Genomic DNA, 18,900 nt, shown 5'->3' with positions numbered 1-18,900 from the left:
GTAGATTTTGAAACTTGTATAGCTGTTTGGCAGGCTCCTCATTTTTGGCCTGCTTTAGCTGAAGCCAACACATTGCTTTGGGGCCTGGCTGAAGCTAACGTTGTCTCTGCAAGGCAGACTAGGTAGGTTTCTGGCCTGCTTCCTAGATTATTTTGGAGGTCTCGCTCCTGTTTTGCTCTGGAGGAAACTCCATTCATAACAGAAACTAGACTTAGTAATACAGACATCATTCCCTCGTCTGATCCATCAGCTATCTCCCTATGCTGGGAAAAAGATTTTTTTTTTTTTGAGGGACCAGAAGATGAATCGTAACTGAGAGTTCAGCTTAATTAGATAGTCATAACCCCAAAATTCTAGTCAAACAACTATTACAAAGATTCTTTTAAGAAGAAGTTCTTCAAAACACACCCCAAATAGTTTTGGTTTCAATCCAATCTCAAATAACTCAGTAATCGTGACTTCAGTGACATCACACATCGCTTGTTTCCATGATGACCAGGCCACAAAATGTCGGTAAAACAAAAAGAAAACGGAAAAGTCGTGAAAATTTTTAAAAAACAGACCTATAAATATCAGAAGAGCAGAAATGAATTCTACCTTTTCTAAATGATAATTTGAAAATGAATAACATTCATATAAAAAGATTCAGAATTATAAAAAGTTGTGGACGGTTTATCATGAAGAATCCACTGCATCCACTTAACAGTGTCATCTCCAGACAGAGGAGTAGCTTCAGTGACAGATTTTTGTCACTGTCCTGTTCCACTGACAGACTAAAGAGATCGTTCCTCCCCCACACTATGCGACTCTTCAATTCCACCCGGGGGAGTAAATGCGAACATTAATTTTAGAATTTTAATTCTTTTCATTTTTATTACTATTTAATTTAATATTGTTTCTTTGTATCAGTATACTGCTGCTGGATTATGTGAATTTCCCCTTGGGATTAATAAAGTATCTATCTATCTATCTATCTATCTATCTATCTATCTATCTATCTATCTATCTATCTATCTATCTATCTATCTATCTATCTATCTATCTTTCTCTATAAATTATGTTCTATAGCAGTAGGCTTTAAGATCAGTCCTGGGGCCTCCTGTGGCTGCAGAATTTTGTTGCAATCAATTTTATAAATTAGCAACTCATATTTTAGCTTTGATTTATCTCATTGTTTAATTAGTGGATTATTTCCCATCTATCGTCAATCAAAAAAGTACAATAGTGTAAGTTATATTTGTAAGAGATATTTTTTTTATTAAATCCCTAATTATTTTGCTATTTTGTTTATGTTCAATTTTTTTTCTGTGGTGGTTGCTCTCTTAATTGCATCCAAACAGTTACAATTAATAATGCATGGAGCAGGCGGCAGTGCTAAACAGCAACAGCTACTTTATTGTTGGCCTCTTATGTGGCTTAATTAACCTGATTACTAAAAAATATAATAATAAAAAGTAAGAATTAATGAATGCATCTCCAGTCTAACACAAATAAATACTCACAGCATTCATTAGAATGTAGCATAACATATTTGTAAATTCTAGATTGACACAAAGAAACTGAGAAATAACAGCTTGCTTAATTAGGACGGAAGTTCAGCTAAAAGATGAAATCAACTGGGATGAAAACCCACAGCAACAAGGGAACACAGGAGTGAACTTGAGAAACTCCATTCTAGATGGTTAGGAGGAGGAGGCCTTGACAGTCGGGAGCTGCTATTATGCAGTTTTACGTTCTTTTAGGAGCCAGTGTAAAACATTAGAATGGAATCAAGGATAATTATTAATTTAAAAACCTCTCGGAGCATTCTCCTCAGTCTCAGCTCAATTTCATAATGATATTTAATCGTAAATAGCTATAAAATTCTTCTAAATTGTAGATTTTAATATTCTCATAATAACCACATCAAAATGAAAACCCTCAGCAAAAGGTTTTTTTTTCACTTATTTGCCTTTAGTGTTTTTGCAAATTGTAAAAAGCTTAGAGTGCCCTCATTATTCTATGGTGGATCCAATCATAATACCGACCTCTGAAAAGTTTACTTCCTCTAATGTTAATAAGATCATTTTTTTTTTTTTTACTTTTTATCTGTTCTGTCTTGGCAGCAAATGTATATGTAAGAATAAAAAAGAGTTTGGCACCCAAACTACAGGATAAAACTACTTCAGTCAGCCTGTCAAGTACTGTACAGTTATGTCCATAAGTGTTTGGACAGTGTTACAGTTTTCATAATTTTGGCTCTGTATGCAACGACAATGGATTTGAAATAAAACAATCATTATGTAACTGAATTGTAGACTTTTAGCTTTAATTTAAGGGGCTTACCAAAAATATCATATGAGCTGTTTAGGAATGACATCCATTTTTCTGCATAGTACCTCCCACATTTCCATGGTCTCAAAAGTATTTGGACAAACTAACATAATCATAAGTATAACGATTATTATCAATATTTGGTTGAAAATCCTTTACAGTCAATAACTTCCTGAAGTTTGGAACCCATGATCATCTCCAAGTGCTGAGTTTCCACCCTAGTGATGCTTTGCCAGGCCTTTACTGCAGTTGGCTTCAGTTGCTGCTTCTTCACTGGACTTTGTGCCAACAGTTTTGTTCTCAGAAAGTGAAATGCGTGACTAATTGGGTTGAGGTCAGTTGATTGACCTGGCCACTGAAGACTTTTCCACTTCTTTGCTTTGAAAAGCACTTGGTTTGCTGTCACAGTCTGTTTTGGCTCATTGTCCATCTGTACTGTGAAACGTCATCCTATCAGTTTTGCAGCATTTTCACTGAATCTGAGCAAATAGTACATATTTATACACTTCAGAATTCATCCTGCTACTTCTGCCAACAGTCATGTCATCATTAAACACTAGTGACTGACTTCAATTTGCAGCCATGACTGTTCATGTCATAAAACTGCATCCATCATGTTTCAAAGATGATGTGGTAATCATCAGATCATTAGCTGTTTCTTTTCTTCTCCATACTCTTATCTTTCCAACATTCTGGTATATATTGATCTTAGTTTCCTTTGTCCAAAGAAAATGTTCCAGGACTGCACAGGGTTTTAAAAAAATGTTTTCTGTCAGAATCTAATTTGTCCTTCCTGTGCTTCAGGGTTACTACTGTTTTGCACCCTCTGTCTTTAGGGTTTTTTCTAAGACTTTTGGCCTACCTCACAGACAGTGTTCTTGGTTTGGATAAATGCTGTGAAGATGTTCAATTTCACCAAGGACAGAATTCTGCAATCATACTGCGCAGTTGTCTTCTGTGGTTTTCCAGATCTTCTGGTGTTGCTGAGCTCACCAGTGTGTTCCTTCTTTATAAGAATGTACCAAATGGTTGATTTGATGACTTCTCTTATTTCTGGTATCTCTCTAAAGGGTTGGTTTTGTTTTCTCCCACTAATGATGGCCTGTTTTTACTTGCATGGGCAGCTCCTTGGACCTCATATTGAGAGTTAACAGCTACAGCTTCCAAATGCAAATTCCACACCTTTTACCTGCTTAATAATTAATGAAATAATGAGGGACTTGCTCCCATCTGGTTATGGAACATCTTGTCAGGCAAATGTCGAAATAATTTTGGGCCCCTGGAAATGCGGGGGCTATGCAGAAAAATGTCTGTCATTCTAAATGGCTCATACAATATCTTTGGTGAGCCCCTTAAATTAAAACTGCAATTCTACACTTTAGTCACATAATGGTTGCTTTATTTCAAATCCACTGTGGTGGTTACAAAGGTAAAATTATAAACTGTGTGTAATGAAGGTTTTAAAAAATGATCTACATGCGGTGTAAGAGAAATCATCCACTCCTGCAATTTTTCTTCCAAAGTCATGTTGCATTCACTTTATTCCAAATGCCAGGCAAAAATCAAAATTGATCTGAAACATGTTGTGCTTTATGCAGCCTCAAATGATTTGTGGTTGAGCAGAACAATGAAAGCATGAGTAACCATAACAGTTCATTATATCGATGAGGAATACAAGTTGAACAGCAGGTGCTTGCAATGTGAGTGTAGCTTTTATTACAATACTTTCTGCAAAACATGGGACGCCACTGCTCATCTGCCAGCAGCATAGGAGGTGTTATTGAAATACTTTAAGGGCTTACTATATATTAATATTATTGTATTTAATGCTTTTAAATACCAGTATGTAAGAACTATCTGGTTGTGTCAACATTAAGTTCTTAAGCTTATGTTACTGACATTTAAGATTTTATTATGTACTTTATTTTTTACTTACACAGTCATACACATAAAACTAAAATCCTCTTTTTCAATATTCTTACCACACATTTATGAAACAATATTAAACTTTTATGGACCTCTGGTTTTCACACAAGTTCAAAGACATGAATATGTCCTTTGACATTCTACCTCCTTGGTCAGGGATGATTCCTGTGAGGATGGCCACATCTTGGGCAGTGCCGTCTTACCTCATGGGCATGCTGGGCATTTCCACGGTGTTCCGACAAGCATAAGGACCCCATGCTAATCTATGCATGTTGTGACTTGGTGAGTGGTTGTGTAGATAGGGCCCCCAATGCACTGCTTTGCCCGTGGGCCTTTAATGCTGGCCTATAAAGACGGTCCTGATCTTGGGCTTCTTAAAACTGCAATTTATGTAAAAAATAACATAAAGAAAATGAATGTATAGATATTTATGGGCTAGCCTAAAAAGAAAGTGTGTGCTTTATGCTACAAGGACTCAACATCGCCACCTGCTGTATTGTAACTGTAACAGCATAACAACATGCTAAATTGTGGTTGTTCTAATTGTTATTATTTTAAATTGAAGAGTACTGATGAAACATTTTCCATTGTACCTAATATCTTTTAATAGTGGAGAGTGTATTCTGTAAAAACAATGCGTTTATGTACTGCTATGTCTAGTGTACTAAAGTTGCTGTGTCATAACTGCGCCTAACGCCCATCATAAAGTCCAAGATGTTGTCACTTCACTTTCTATGAACTTGAACTCACTTATGCCTCAAGCCTCATTTAAGAGAACTTATTTGGAGGTCTTGCCGTGAGTAGGGATGCAACTTTTTGGCTAAGAAAGACAGATTTAGAAGAAGGCATTGGCAGATATTTCATTCTGGCTCCTAATTAATTTCTTCACTGTGCTGATGCATTTTATTAGAAGTTGTAACACTCTATTCATTTACTTTCCAAAATAGCAATTGAGATTTCATTAGTTCTGACTCGGATGTCTTTAAAACTAATCAGCATCTCATTTCTACTTAATTAGAAATTGGCTATTCCAGTAGTCCTGCTTCTCTTGATTAAGAGGAAATGCCCCATTTCGCTTTTCTATTACAAGTGTGTCCCTTTGACGCTTCACTCTCAATTGAGTGGAAAATGTTTAAATTGCATTTTATGGCCTAATCAAAAAGTGTGTTTTAATTAATCCTCTGCCACTATGTACTGTATATACATCCTGGTCCTGGTGGTGCCTCATCTACAGCTTTCACTACTTGACGGCTTTTATTTGCCACAGCAGCTCGAAAGCAGCCATTCATTTACAATGAAGACTTGGTAATATGGTAATCAATCAAAATGCCAAGGTTCTGCAAAGACGCTGAAAGCACTCCTCAATCACAATAACAAACTGTCTACAGCTCGAGAAACCTCTCTCTACATATTAACAATTATTCAGACAACTCCTTACTCTGTATGAGCAACCATTAGAGCTGAAGGGTGACGGGAATGATTGAAATATGAGCTTGAAGGACAATGATTCACAGAAGACAGTAAAGGTAAGGCCGGAAAAAGCACCTCAGAGTCACTTTTATGAGTGGTTTAGTTTTTTTTATGATATTAGTGCAGTGGCTGATTCAGTCCTCATATTATGAGAAATTAATTAGCTCATGTTTGTGCTTTATACCACTTCTCATGGCACACAACCTTTATATTTTTAACAAATAACAGTGCCTTTCTCCAGAAAACACCACATTAAGATACCATATGAGCAGAGAATGTGGGGGTGTGCCCACCTGGCAAAATGATAACTGGAGGACGGGTGATTCTCCAGGTTGGAACAAGGCAGCCTTAGACATCTGGATGGCTTGAGAGGTCCTCCTGAAGCTATCATGAGAGTGTAGGGGCCTGCATCCTGACTGTGTGCTGGATGCCTCAGAAAGACAAATGAGCTACAGAGAGGGGCAAAAACATGAGAGTGAGAAAGAGAGTCATGGTCTGCGTAGATGTATGGAAGCTCCCCTTAGGACACCAAAACACAGGCAACTCAGTCGCTCTTAGGAATATGTTATTTTTTTAAGAGAGAGACCAGCAAGACCTCCTAACTAACATGTTGTAACATGTATCTAACACGAGAAACTGATGGCAGGCTACCACTCAAAAATATGTCTGAGGAACACTGACAGAAGGAAACGTCTCTGTTTCTCATCAGTAAGGCTGGTGTGAGACTATCCATGAAGCTTGTTCCCTTTAAGGGAATCAGGAAGCTCATGGGTGCATAGACACCAGGGATCAAATGAAGAACACCTGGTCTGAAGCACAAGATGCAAAAGTTCAGTTGTCTTGATCACTCAGGTCATTCTGAAGACAGGGTATAAAACTGGTCTCATTGTCAGAAGCCACTTGCGTCTGGGGTTATGAGGAGAGATGGGACAAAGGCTCATCTGATAGAAAGAAGAAGCAAAGAGTGTGAAAGTGAGAATTATGGGAGTTGAAGAAGTCATTGCAGTACTGGAGAGCTAGGTGAGCAAATCCACTTAACAGACAGTATCTAAAACCAGTATAACCACACTCTCTAACTGTAGCCTCCATACTGGAAGCAGCAATGAGGAGAATAGAGAGGGAGATGTCAGAAGAGGATCTCCTTGAAAAACTTGAGTAAAAAAGTCTTACTCTCAAGGATGAAAAGTTATTAAATTGGTGGAGCTAGAGAGATGGGTGGTGGAGCTAGAGAGATGGGGATGGCGACATAGCTTGTGAGAAGAGAGTCACCCTCAGCCAGGCATTTGAGTATAATACTGCCAGGAAGGGCTTCAGCTTCCCCTGTGACAATGAATGGGATTATGGGATTAAACAGATCAGATATATCTATAGGCTTCTAACAGAATGAAAAACCAAAGTGACTGGCAGGATCTATGGCACAGGTACAAAAGGTTGAGCTTAATGACTTGTTTCCCCTGGGGCTGAGTTTGATTTTAACCAGTCACTTGGCAATGGTTTAACTATTTGAAAATACAAATTCTAAAAACAGTTTTTCTAAAAACAGTTTTACACAGACAATACCAGATCTGAAAAAAATGACCTGGTGATTAGAGTGAATGGTGCATTGACATAATTAGGGCGGCCAAATCAAATAGCTTAGTAAGTGACCATCATCTCTGAGAAAAACAACAGGGTTCTTTTTAAGCTTTACTCCTTGTTCTGAGAAAATTCAACACGTGGTAATTCTGTGTTCTGTTATAATCAGGTATTTCAGCAAATAACAAGCCTTCTGGCATTATGATTTCATCAGAAGACAGACACTGAAAGTCAAAGTTTCAAAAAAAGCCACTTATACATTGCTTATACATTAAGGTTTAAGGCCATTCAGCTGCAATATACAATTATATGCATGTGAAAAGAGAGCTAGAAGACGATTTAGAGTAAGGTGACCATCGTCCCCGTTTTCCAGGGACAGTCCCCACTCAGATACATGTCCCCGTTTTGTCCCCGGTTTCAGCTGGTTCATTTTTTTGAATGTATCTCAGCACCATGACAATTTGAACTCTGCGCGTGTGCACGGTGTTTTGACGGAGGTCATGCTTTACCGCATCCTGCAACTTTGGCGAGAAATAACGTGATAAGCTTTCACTTTGTACTCTGTAGTGTTTAGAGCCCCTACTCGTGATCTGGATGTAGATTCCACGCTCCTCTAGCCCCAACCCCATGTCCCCGGATTGGCCCAAAAAATTCTGGTCACCTTATTTAGAGTGTTTTATAAAAGCAGCTACAATTCAGGAAATCCATATGCCAATTTTCTAACTCACTTTTCCAGTTCAAGATCACTTGAGAGGTGGGAATTTAGACAATTTTACTGTCTATTTTGGATTTGTTACTTTTATATAACATCCATTTATTTGACTTCTAACATTTCTTTTTTTTATTTTATTAATTTTATTACAATCCATACATAGCAATCAAGTTTTTACAAAAAAAAGAATTATGTTAAGAACAGATCGATCCCCACCCCTGAGAGAGAGAGCAAGCCAAACGGTGTAAAATTTAAGGCTTGTAAACATACCTAAATTAATAAATTCTCTGTGCTTTATAAACTTATTTTAAAATATTACTGATTAGATCCTGCCATGTTTTGAAAAAGTCTGTACAGATCCTTTAACTGAGTATTTGATTTTTTCCAATTTCAAATAATATAAAACATCAGTTTCCCACTGACTTAAAAGAGGAGAGTTTGGGTTCTTCCAGTTTATCAGAATAAGTCTGCGTGCCAACAGTGTAGTGAATGCAATCACAATTTGTTTGTCCTTCTCCACTTTAAGACCCTCTGGAAGGACCCCAAACACAGCTGTTAATGGGTTAGGAGGGATTGTGAGTCTAAGGCTGTCTGAGAGGTAATTAAAAATTTTTGTCCAGAATAATGTTAATTTGGAGCAGGCCCAGAACATGTGACCCAGTGAGGCTGGGACTTGGTTGTAACGCTCGCAGGTTGGATCTCACCCTGGAAACATTTTGAGAGTTTTAGTCGAGACAGATGTGCTCGATAAATAATTTTGAGTTGTATAATTGTATGCTTTGCGCATATGGAGCTCGAGTGAATTCTCTGCATTGCTACTTTCCACTCCTTTTCTGATATATTAATTGAGAGATCTTTTTCCCAGTGTCCTCTTGGATCTTTGAAAGGAAGGGATTGTAAAATGATTTTATATATTATAGAGATGGAGTCTAATTCCTTAAAATTGAGCAATATTTTTCCGCGTGGATGAGGGTGCAAGAAGAGGAAAATCTGGAAGGTTCTGTTTAACAAAGTTCCTGATTTGAAGATAGTGAAAGAAATGTGTAGCTGGAATGTTAAATTTGGAATGTAATTGTTCATAGGATGCAAAGACGTTGTCTATATAAAGATCTCTAAGCAAGTTAATTCCAATTTTTTTCCAGATATTAAAACTGCATATGTTTGCGAAGGTTGAAAGAGGTGGTTCTCTTGCAGGGTGCCACAGATAGAAGCTTCTCCGTCTTAAAATGCTTTCTACATTGGTTCCAGATTCTAAGTGAGTGAAGCACAATTGGGTTATTAGTGTATTGCCAATAACGTGTGTTTATTGGAGCGCAGAGCAAGGAATACAAAGAAGTACTGCAGGATTTTACTTCTATTGCTGTCCAAGCCTGTGTATGTTCTTCTATTTGTGTCCAGGTTCTTATCGCCTGTATATTTGCCCAGTAATAAAACTGGAAGTTAGGTAGAGCCATGCCGCCTTCTGCCTTTTGTCTTTGTAGGGTCGCTCTTTTGATGCGTGGATGTTTTAAATTCCAAATAAATTAGGTTATTGTTGAATCTAATTGCTTAAAGAATGATTTATTAATGTATATTGGGATGTTTTGAAATAAAAAAAGGAGCTTAGGAAGAATATTCATCTTAACAGTGTTAATTCTTCCAGCTAGTGTGAGATGAAGGATTGACCATCTATGCAAGTCTTCTTTAATTTTTTCCATGCAGACGACGAAATTTTGTTGATAAAGAGCTTTATGTTTACTTGTGATGTTTACCCCGAGGTATTTAAACTGTTCTGCAATGATAAAAGGTAGGGACTTCTAACATTTCTAATTCCATTACAAAGCCATGGAGATCTGGAGCCTGTCACACTGCAGTTTTTTTCACATGTGAATGTGGCCATAAGTGTGTCTAGTGATCAACATCCAGGACTGCTTCCTGCTTTGTGGCCAATGCAGTTGGATGCAGAACCAGGAGATGGATAAAGCTGGTTTGATAATTCATAGACAGAATTAAACAAACATGCCTATATTTAGGATGTGGGAGAAAGCTGGAGTCACATGTCCTTTGGGCCTCTGTACTGTCCATTTTATAATGATAAATATTTTTTATTACATTATTCTATACAACAACTATGTCAGAGGAGGACATTTTGTACACTGGGTCATTCCATTTCTCTCTTAGGAAAAGAAACATGCAAATATTACATTTAAAGCCCAGCTGATGAACAGGCAATTGGCACCCAAGGCAAATTTCCTGGGTTATCCTGTAACTGATTATTGTGATGGCTGTCTACATGATAACGCTATTTACTGTTTTGCAAAAGAGTCACCACGTTGAAGTTTTTGGCTGGTTGATATTACAAACAATACCAAGTGGTGATAACAGAACTGCTCCTTCCTTGGAGGATGTCTGTATTTACCTGACTTGGCAATTATCATGTTTGACAATATTGGTTTCTAAACAGCAGATCTGTACTCATTAATGGTTGGTAATGATACATTTTGTTAACTTGTGTTTTCATTATTTGTTAAACCCAGGAAATTTAGATGTGCCATTGTTTAATCTGATTGTCCAGAACTGATAATTGCAGGGACTGAAGGAGATTTAAGTTCTGGCCAAGAGAAGGTAAAAGGAGGGACAGTTCACTGAGAACACTGCCAAGACACTCAGACAGAGCACAGGGGCTCGCAGGCTGACAAGGGTACGTGGCTGGCACGACGTGAGGCACAAGGACGGCAATACTTCCAGGGAGGAAGAGACAGCTCCACAAGGAGACGCCGGTTGTGGGTCCAGCGACAGAGGGAAGCTGCATGAAAGGACCAAGCAAAGCTGGCAGACGAGAAATAAGGCATGCCTAGGTCACAGCAACACAAAGAGCCCAGAGTGGAAAAAAAGGGAACGACGAAAAGACGTTGACAGGGATTCAACAATTTGACACAATTTGGGAAACGAGTGTCCAGTGAAAAGAGTGCATCCATGGACAATTGAAAGATTAAGTGTTGGGGTAACACAGTGTGCAAACTGGACTCTGCACCACTAAAGGTTGTATCCTCCATTCCTTGTTTTTGACGGACTTTTAGAGTGTGGACTGTGTGTCTTCCTTTTCAAAAAAGGAAATTCGTTCTTGATATTGTTAGATTTTGTTTATGTTCATTTATCTTTTTCATGTACTTATTATTGTCTAGTGTAATAGAAGTTAGTGTTGCTTTTCCTGAAATTGCTGTTGTGTCTTTCGTTTACTCACTGCCTGTGAGTAAATCTGTGTGTTATTATTGGTAAATTTCAGGAGTTCCCAGTCTCTTAATAAAACTGGGTGGCGTAGTAGGATATTTAAATGGTGTCTAAGTTAGATTACCTGTAAGTGTGACCAGACACCTGTCACAACTATTCCCAAGGGATGCTGTTATTTATATTACATTTGAATAATTATTCTTATAAAACTGTATCCCTCATATCAGATTCTACAAATGACAGATGTTCTTCCAGAGAGAGAAAAAAAAAATGGGAGGCCATCAGAGCAGTACAAAGGGACCGGAAAATTAATTAATGTCAAAAACTAAGTTAACGACTAAACAGACATCAATACCACTAGGGTCTTAGCCAAAATCACAAAGCAAAAAATGGAGTTAAGAACAAGAACCATTAAGTTCTAAACCACAATTCTTCAAAAAGAGCACTTGAGAATGTTTTAGAGAATTAATCCACAATCTTCGATGCTGACTAACATGCTGCACTAGCTCTAAGGTGTTACTCTAAATAGAAATATAAAGGGAAAATAACAAGAAAATATTACTCTTTGTTTTTTTTTATTTGTTACAAGATTTTAGGAGATTTGACTTACAAACTCAGTGGAAATTCCTTAGACACAAAATACATTTTAAATTAACACAATCACAACAAGAAAGGACTCTTGTAAATCATGAATGATGAAAGCAGTTACAATAATACAATATTAAACCAGTATTTTATGAAATATTCAACAGCCATTTTTAAGTAAAAGAGATACCCTTTTGGAAAAAGACCAAGTAAAAGTAACATCTACTCTTGATGAAACTACATAAGTGGATATTTTAAAGTGACTGATATTAAGGATATTTAAGTATCAAAAGTACAATTAAATGTAGGAACTCTAACGGATTTATACATAGCCTAAACACAGTTCTTTCTGAATGTCATATTTTAATCACTACATATGAGCTAATTAACTACAACTTGAAGCAATGACAATCAACATGAGTACAATTCTTAATGATTAAGTCCAGATTCATTGGGGTAGACACAAATAGGACAGGCATAAAGGATTCCCCTTCTTAAAGAAAGACCTAATCCATTCCTGAAAATCCTTTCTTAAAGTAAATTTTGGCAAAAAAATTTAAATGGGAAACATTTTAAAGTATTCTCTGTAAAAAGAAAAAAGTAACCCTTGTTTTCGTTAAAATAACACCAAAATACATGAAAATAGACAGAATTAGCTTCATAATAACAGTAGTCATCAAAACAATCCATATTAAGTCCTTCATTAAATGTTTAATAATGCATTTTACATTGGTTTTATCAGTTCTAGTTTCCCATTGAAAGGAATGGCCTTTTGGTTTTCTTTTCTGGACTTTTTCCAAACAATTCACAATCTGTTTTAGAGCCATGATGTTCTTTTTAATGTCAGAAGACACATGACCATCACACATGAGATGGTGAGTGAACCACAACATGTGAACGCACAAGCACACCTCACTGCAGCCTACGCATCAGCCCAGCAACGTATCGTGAGAACAGCGTCTGATCTCAAGAGCATTAGCTGTAGAAATAACTGAGACATCCAGTCTGCCCCATTCTGGGAGCTGTAGTGAGGATCTTTACGAGTCACTTTACTGATTCAGTTTTTTTGAAATACCTAGTTAAAGGAATCGATTCATTTGATTTGTTGGATTCTTTAATAGGGTCTTGGAACAGAGGAAGAAAAACAACCTTTCCCTCTGAATGAATCACATTGTAAATATTTAATCAAATAACTAATAAATAACTATCTAATATATAAAGCAGAGTCGATGTGTGTATGTATGTTTGTTTGTCCGCCATACAAATCTGCACTGTTTTCATTTTATTTTTATTTTCATTTCAAATCGGCACCAAACTGGGTATGGGGCTCCTTTGTGACCAGGAGAAGGTCATGGGGTATGTTTGGTTGGGAAAAATGTTCATGGTGAACCGCAGAGCACCTTTTCACCGACACAACATTCCACACACGTTCCTGTACTTATCATCGACAAGATGGACTCACGCTGCAACAGACATTGACCATGGTGCCATCTAGCGGCAGCTTTGGTCTCTCTGTGTCGCTCTTTACCCATGTTTCTTTAAATTGCCAGGAGATAGCGGAAGTGTCCAAGTATGAGAAGGCCGACTGCTTTGATCGGGTGAAAGGGAACTGGCGTATGGATGTAAAATGTGAACGACCCAGTGCACGCCACTGGCTGACACACCCACGTTTCCGCACGTCACACTCCCACACAAACTTATAGTGCTGTATTTTATTTGCCCACATCCGTTATATGCAAGCATGTTTGAACAAAGACTCGCCTTAAAAAGACAGCATCCTTCCCCCACCATTTTCCCCAAACGCAGCACTGGTTGTATGTCACTTCTCTCTGTAGTTACCATCACCAACGTCTGTTAGATGGCATCACAGTTCAACACAGATGCTCCTTGGAAACAGAGCACCCCTTCCCACCATTTTTCCCAGTACGGTTTCAGTGATACTCTTACTCACTGGCTTTCGGTATTTGTGGTGCTATTTGCTCGCTTTCCGATTCACAGTACGAATTCAGTGTTGCTCTTTCTGACTGAGTGGTATTATTTGTTTTCTTTCCGACGTATTGTAAATAACATAAATTGATCTCACTGTGGTGCTTTTTCCGTATGTAATACCATGTAACACATTATAATTGTCCTGCTTTTCGCTAATATACTCATGCCACCGAAAAAAAGACGTAGAATTGGAAGGTCCACTTCAGATGCCACAAGAAAATCTATTTCAAAGGCATCTGAAACAGCACAGCAGACAGAATCCAGAGTGGAAGAACTTACAATAAAATGTCAATCAGAAAACCGTTTGTTCTTTTTCTATGTTCTGTTTCTTTCATTTGGGAAATTCACCGGTTATAGATTCCCGGGCAATGCCGGGTACTCCTGCTAGTATATAATAAATAAAAAAAATTTACATGCTGATAATTCATAATATGATATTGTCCCATTTGAAAGCACAAAACATGACAAAATAGTTAAAATACATAATTAAAATAAGACAGTGAGGTAGGAGATTTTAAGTGAATGAAAATAGTGCGCCTTATTCATGGGTAATAATTCAGTTTGAACTCAAAGAAATGAGAATCATGTGACTCGTTTTCAGGTAATGATTTAGTTTGCAAATCAAACAAGAAATGTGTGACTTATTCTGGGGTAATGACCCAGTTTGAGAATCAAATGAATGAAAATGCTTTTAATCTTGACAGGTCATGATTCAGTTAGAACTTGAAAGAATCAGTGACAGATACATGCCCAGTACAGTCAATGAGCTGTAAAACTTTGTACAATAAAGCTGAAAGCAACTGTTAGAAATTTGAATAATAGTTTTACAAATATCAATTTGTGACTAATTTGCTCGAAGTACAAAGGGCTATAAATATATTAGTTTGCTATGGGTTTATATATTCTCTTTTAAACAATTCCAATAACAAATTGTACAAAATGAACAATACGTTCTAATATAAATGTGTTGTTGGTGTATTGTACTTGTATGATGAACAAGAGAACAGAGTGACAGAGTTCTTGTGCGCTGGTAATGATTCAGTTCAAACTCAAAGAATCATGAAGTGAATGAGAATCATGAATCTGACATGCGGTATTCACACATGTGCTTTAAACATCTGTCTGCTAAAATGAAAGACACTGACAACATCACTTAGGGGGCACAGAACTCCTGTTGAGCTCTGCAGAATCGATTTGTTCACGCCTGTTAATAAATTCCATCAAGAGTCCATCAACAGAGTCAAACTCAACAAATCATTCACAAAGCCGACTGATCACTACACTAAGGTGTCCTTGAAATAACCACTTGTTAGTGCCAGTGGCGCACAATTAGAAATCATCCCAGATTCTTCAAATTCTTCAACTTTTCCAAAGTGAGGGAAGCCTGTGTTTTAGATAATTGACTTAGTAAAACATTATGTGTATTTTCATATGCCTTTAATTTTCTATATTCTATATAATATTGCAGTGATGATTGATTTATATAAAAGTAGTCATTTGCATTTGAAAATTTGGTGTGGTAAAAATGACAGTAGCAGAAGTAGAGAGATAATTTCCATACTCAAGTAAAGTGGATTTTGTTTTTATGTTATACTGTTTTCTGAACCAAATTACTTGATCTACACAGGACCAGGAACAACAGGCCTATGGTAGAAACCAAGACTTCAAGGGAATCCAGTGCATCACAGAGCATACTCGCACACTCACCCACATTGGTTCACATTTTGAAAAATGTAAATCTTATTTGATTGTCTGAATAACTGTTTTTCTTGGCTTTGACTTGTATAGAGCACAGAATTCCATGTCATGCTTCTACTAGACAATAAGTGGCAATATAACACATCAGAAAATGCCAAAGTTTGTATTGCAAACTGGCAGTTGGTTGTGGCAAAGTGGCACAGTTGTGCTTGGTGTTCCCTGTGTTGATTTTGCATGTTCTTCTTGTGTCCACTGTGGGTTTCCTCTCACAGTCGAAAGACATGCAGGTTAGGTGTGTTGGGGGTTGATAAATTAGGCCAAGTGAATGTGGGTGGGGTAGCACGGTGGCACAGTGGTAGCGCTGCTGCCTCGCAGTTAGGAGACCCAGGTTCACTTCCCGGGTCCTCCCTGCGTGGAGTTTGCATGTTCTCCCCATGTCTGGTTTCCTCTGGGCGCTCCAGTTTCCTCCCACAGTCCAAAGACATACAGGTTAGGTGGATTGGCGATTCTAAATTGGCCCTAGTGTGTGCTTGGTGTTTGTGTGTGTCCTGCGGTGGGTTGGCACCCTGCCCGGGATTGGTTCCTGCCTTGTGCCCTGTGTTGGCTGGGATTGGCTCCAGCAGACCCCTGTGACTCTGTGTTCAGATTCAGCAGGTTGGTAAATGGATGGATGAATGTGGGTGTCTTTGTGTTTGCCCTGCCCAGATGTTTTTACTGCCTTGACCTGCTATCTGCTCTGAGATAGGCTCTGCAGTTGTACCCTGGATGACCAGGTTATGAACATGGATGGATGATACTGACAGGTTTCTTTTTCAAAGCAAGCAGAGTTTGTGGCAGAATCCTAATTATTTACAAAGCGTTTTACTCACTTTCAATATATTTGTTTGGTTTACTATACTAAAACTTAGTTCTGACAAGATTTCTGATATTTGTGGTGTAAACACATGCTACAGACTTGTGATTTTGGTGCAAAAATAGACATACAATGCTAATTTGCTTTAAAATTTGAACAAACTATTTAAAACTATGTTTTATGAATTTTCTAAGTTAATGTCTATTGGAATTAGCAGTGCTGCATTACAAAAGAAAAGTGTAATCTCTCAAATCTATTTGTTCTTTTTTCAAGAACAACTGTTTAAGCCAGGGATGGCCAGCTCCGATCCTGGACGGTCACAGTGGCTGTGTATTTTCGTTCCAACCCAGTTTCTTAATTAGAAGCCAATCCTCACCAATAACAGATCTTATTTAATTTCATGGCTTGCTAGCATTTTAACTTAAATCATAGATTTTTTCTCATTTATAATGATACATGTATCATCCAAGTGATTTGAAGCCTAAAACGGATGAGTAATTTTCATGTCTTGACTTTCTGTTCAGTTTCCTTCAGGGTATTCAAGTAAACCAAATAGTGAATGATGAATACACACGAGTGGAAATAGAGACAAGCTAGATGGAGAACTGCATCTTATTTGTTAATAAGATAAAAAACTAAAACTAAGAAGAAAATTGTCACTTGAGAAATAAATGCTTTATCAGAAGTGAATGATTTAACATGATGCAATTAGTTTGGAACAAAAACCTGAAGGCACTGTGGCTCTCCAAGACTGACATTGCTCATCCTGACTTAAAAGGTTTGAGTCTTAAATAGCAAATAAATAAAATTAATTTAACTAGTAGCAAAAACTAGTTACTAATTAAGAAAATGGTTAGAAAGAAAACCTGTAGCCACTGTGGCTCTCCAGAATTGGAGTTGGCCACCTCTGGTTTAAGCACATTGGCAAAATGTCATTTATTCAAGTATACAAATAGTAAGCCACTTTTGGCTTTATTAGTACAATTTTATTTTACTCAATACAACAATAATTTATTTCTTGTATAGCTCAAGTTCATACAAGGAGTGTCTCAATGGACTTTAACAGGCCCTGTTTTTGACAACACCCATTCCCTCCCCATTTTCACTGCCTAAGAAGACAAGAACACCCCAAAAAAACACTTCAGAACAAAGCAATTCAGAGAGAGAGACCCCCTTCCAGGTAGGTTGGCCGTGCAATTGATGTCAAAAGATGGGGTAAATCCAATACACAACAGAACACAAATAATCCTCTTCACAGAGCTAGATGGCTAATCTATCATTGCTACCTCACAAATACAATACAATATAAACAAAACCAGAGATGATGCTAAAAATCCTGTGAAATAATATGGACGGACAATAATCTGATGGAGCAGAGTCAGAGAGTATTCTTAACTGAGCAGAGTCTCTGATTTGAATTTCAACTAAACACACAAATGCTGTATCCATTCCACCTCTGCAAGCATTGAAAAATTCAACACCTTTAAACAGAACCACAAACATTCTTTATATAAGTTTAATTGGGAACTTACTGATATTCTTCTTCGCCAGATGCTACACTGCCTGACAAACAAGGACAAAGTGACAAAGATAACTAACATGGAGAGGAAAATTGGTATAGAAAAGATTTACAACTGGCCTGCAATACAGAGAGAAAGAGCCATAAAAGAGATGAAAAGGATACTTCACACCCACTCAACAATCAATATCAGTATTAGCACTTCTGTGCAGACTAAATGTACATGCCTTAATACCATTCATTTTTTGGCTAATTTTTGCAGACTCCCTCATTCTAATACAAGGTCAAATAATCCATCCATACAAGGGGAATGGAACTGGGTTTATCACACAAACACACACTAACACTCAATCACATGGGGCAAATTGAGAGTGATCAGTCAACCTAGCACACACATTTTCGGAATGGAGAGGAAACCAAAACATATGAAAAACGTTCTCAGAAACACAAGGATAATGTGTATTAATACCTGTATTTTGGATCTGTGAGGCATCTGCACTACACACTGCACCACCATTCATCCATCTTGACCCTAGCCCTAACCCTACTCTATTTATTTAACTTTTTAATACATTATAGATTCTTTTATTAATTAAATAAATATTTATTGGGGGGTATAAATTATGAAATTTTAGTGGGGATTGATTACTGGTTGGAATTTTAATAAATTATTAATTTTATCAATAATTTTATGGATTATTAATTTTATCAATATTTTTATGAATGTTGATGTAATTGATGTGTCCAATAAAGATTAATTAAATTATAAAGTATTTATTGATTTATTTATGTAGGATTCTAAAAAGAATTTTATTCCCTATTTAAAAATCAAAATGACCAAATTAGGGGAAGTGGAAGGGAAAAAAAACAAAATCAAATTAAAATTTTAAATTGGGAGTAAGTGTACCAGGGTGCGCCCTAACCCTAATTCTGGAAAAATTACTAGGTGTACTCATTTTAGTCAGGAGACACCCTGTCAATTTTTTTGATGTAAGATCAAAACTTTCCAAGATACAGGGCTGTTGATTTTATTAAACATTACGCTGGTCT

Source organism: Polypterus senegalus, chromosome 7 (genome assembly GCF_016835505.1).
Source record: "Polypterus senegalus isolate Bchr_013 chromosome 7, ASM1683550v1, whole genome shotgun sequence".
NCBI lineage: Eukaryota > Metazoa > Chordata > Cladistia > Polypteriformes > Polypteridae > Polypterus > Polypterus senegalus.
The sequence above is the reverse complement of the archived record's forward strand: the minus strand, read 5'-3'. Positions refer to the sequence as shown.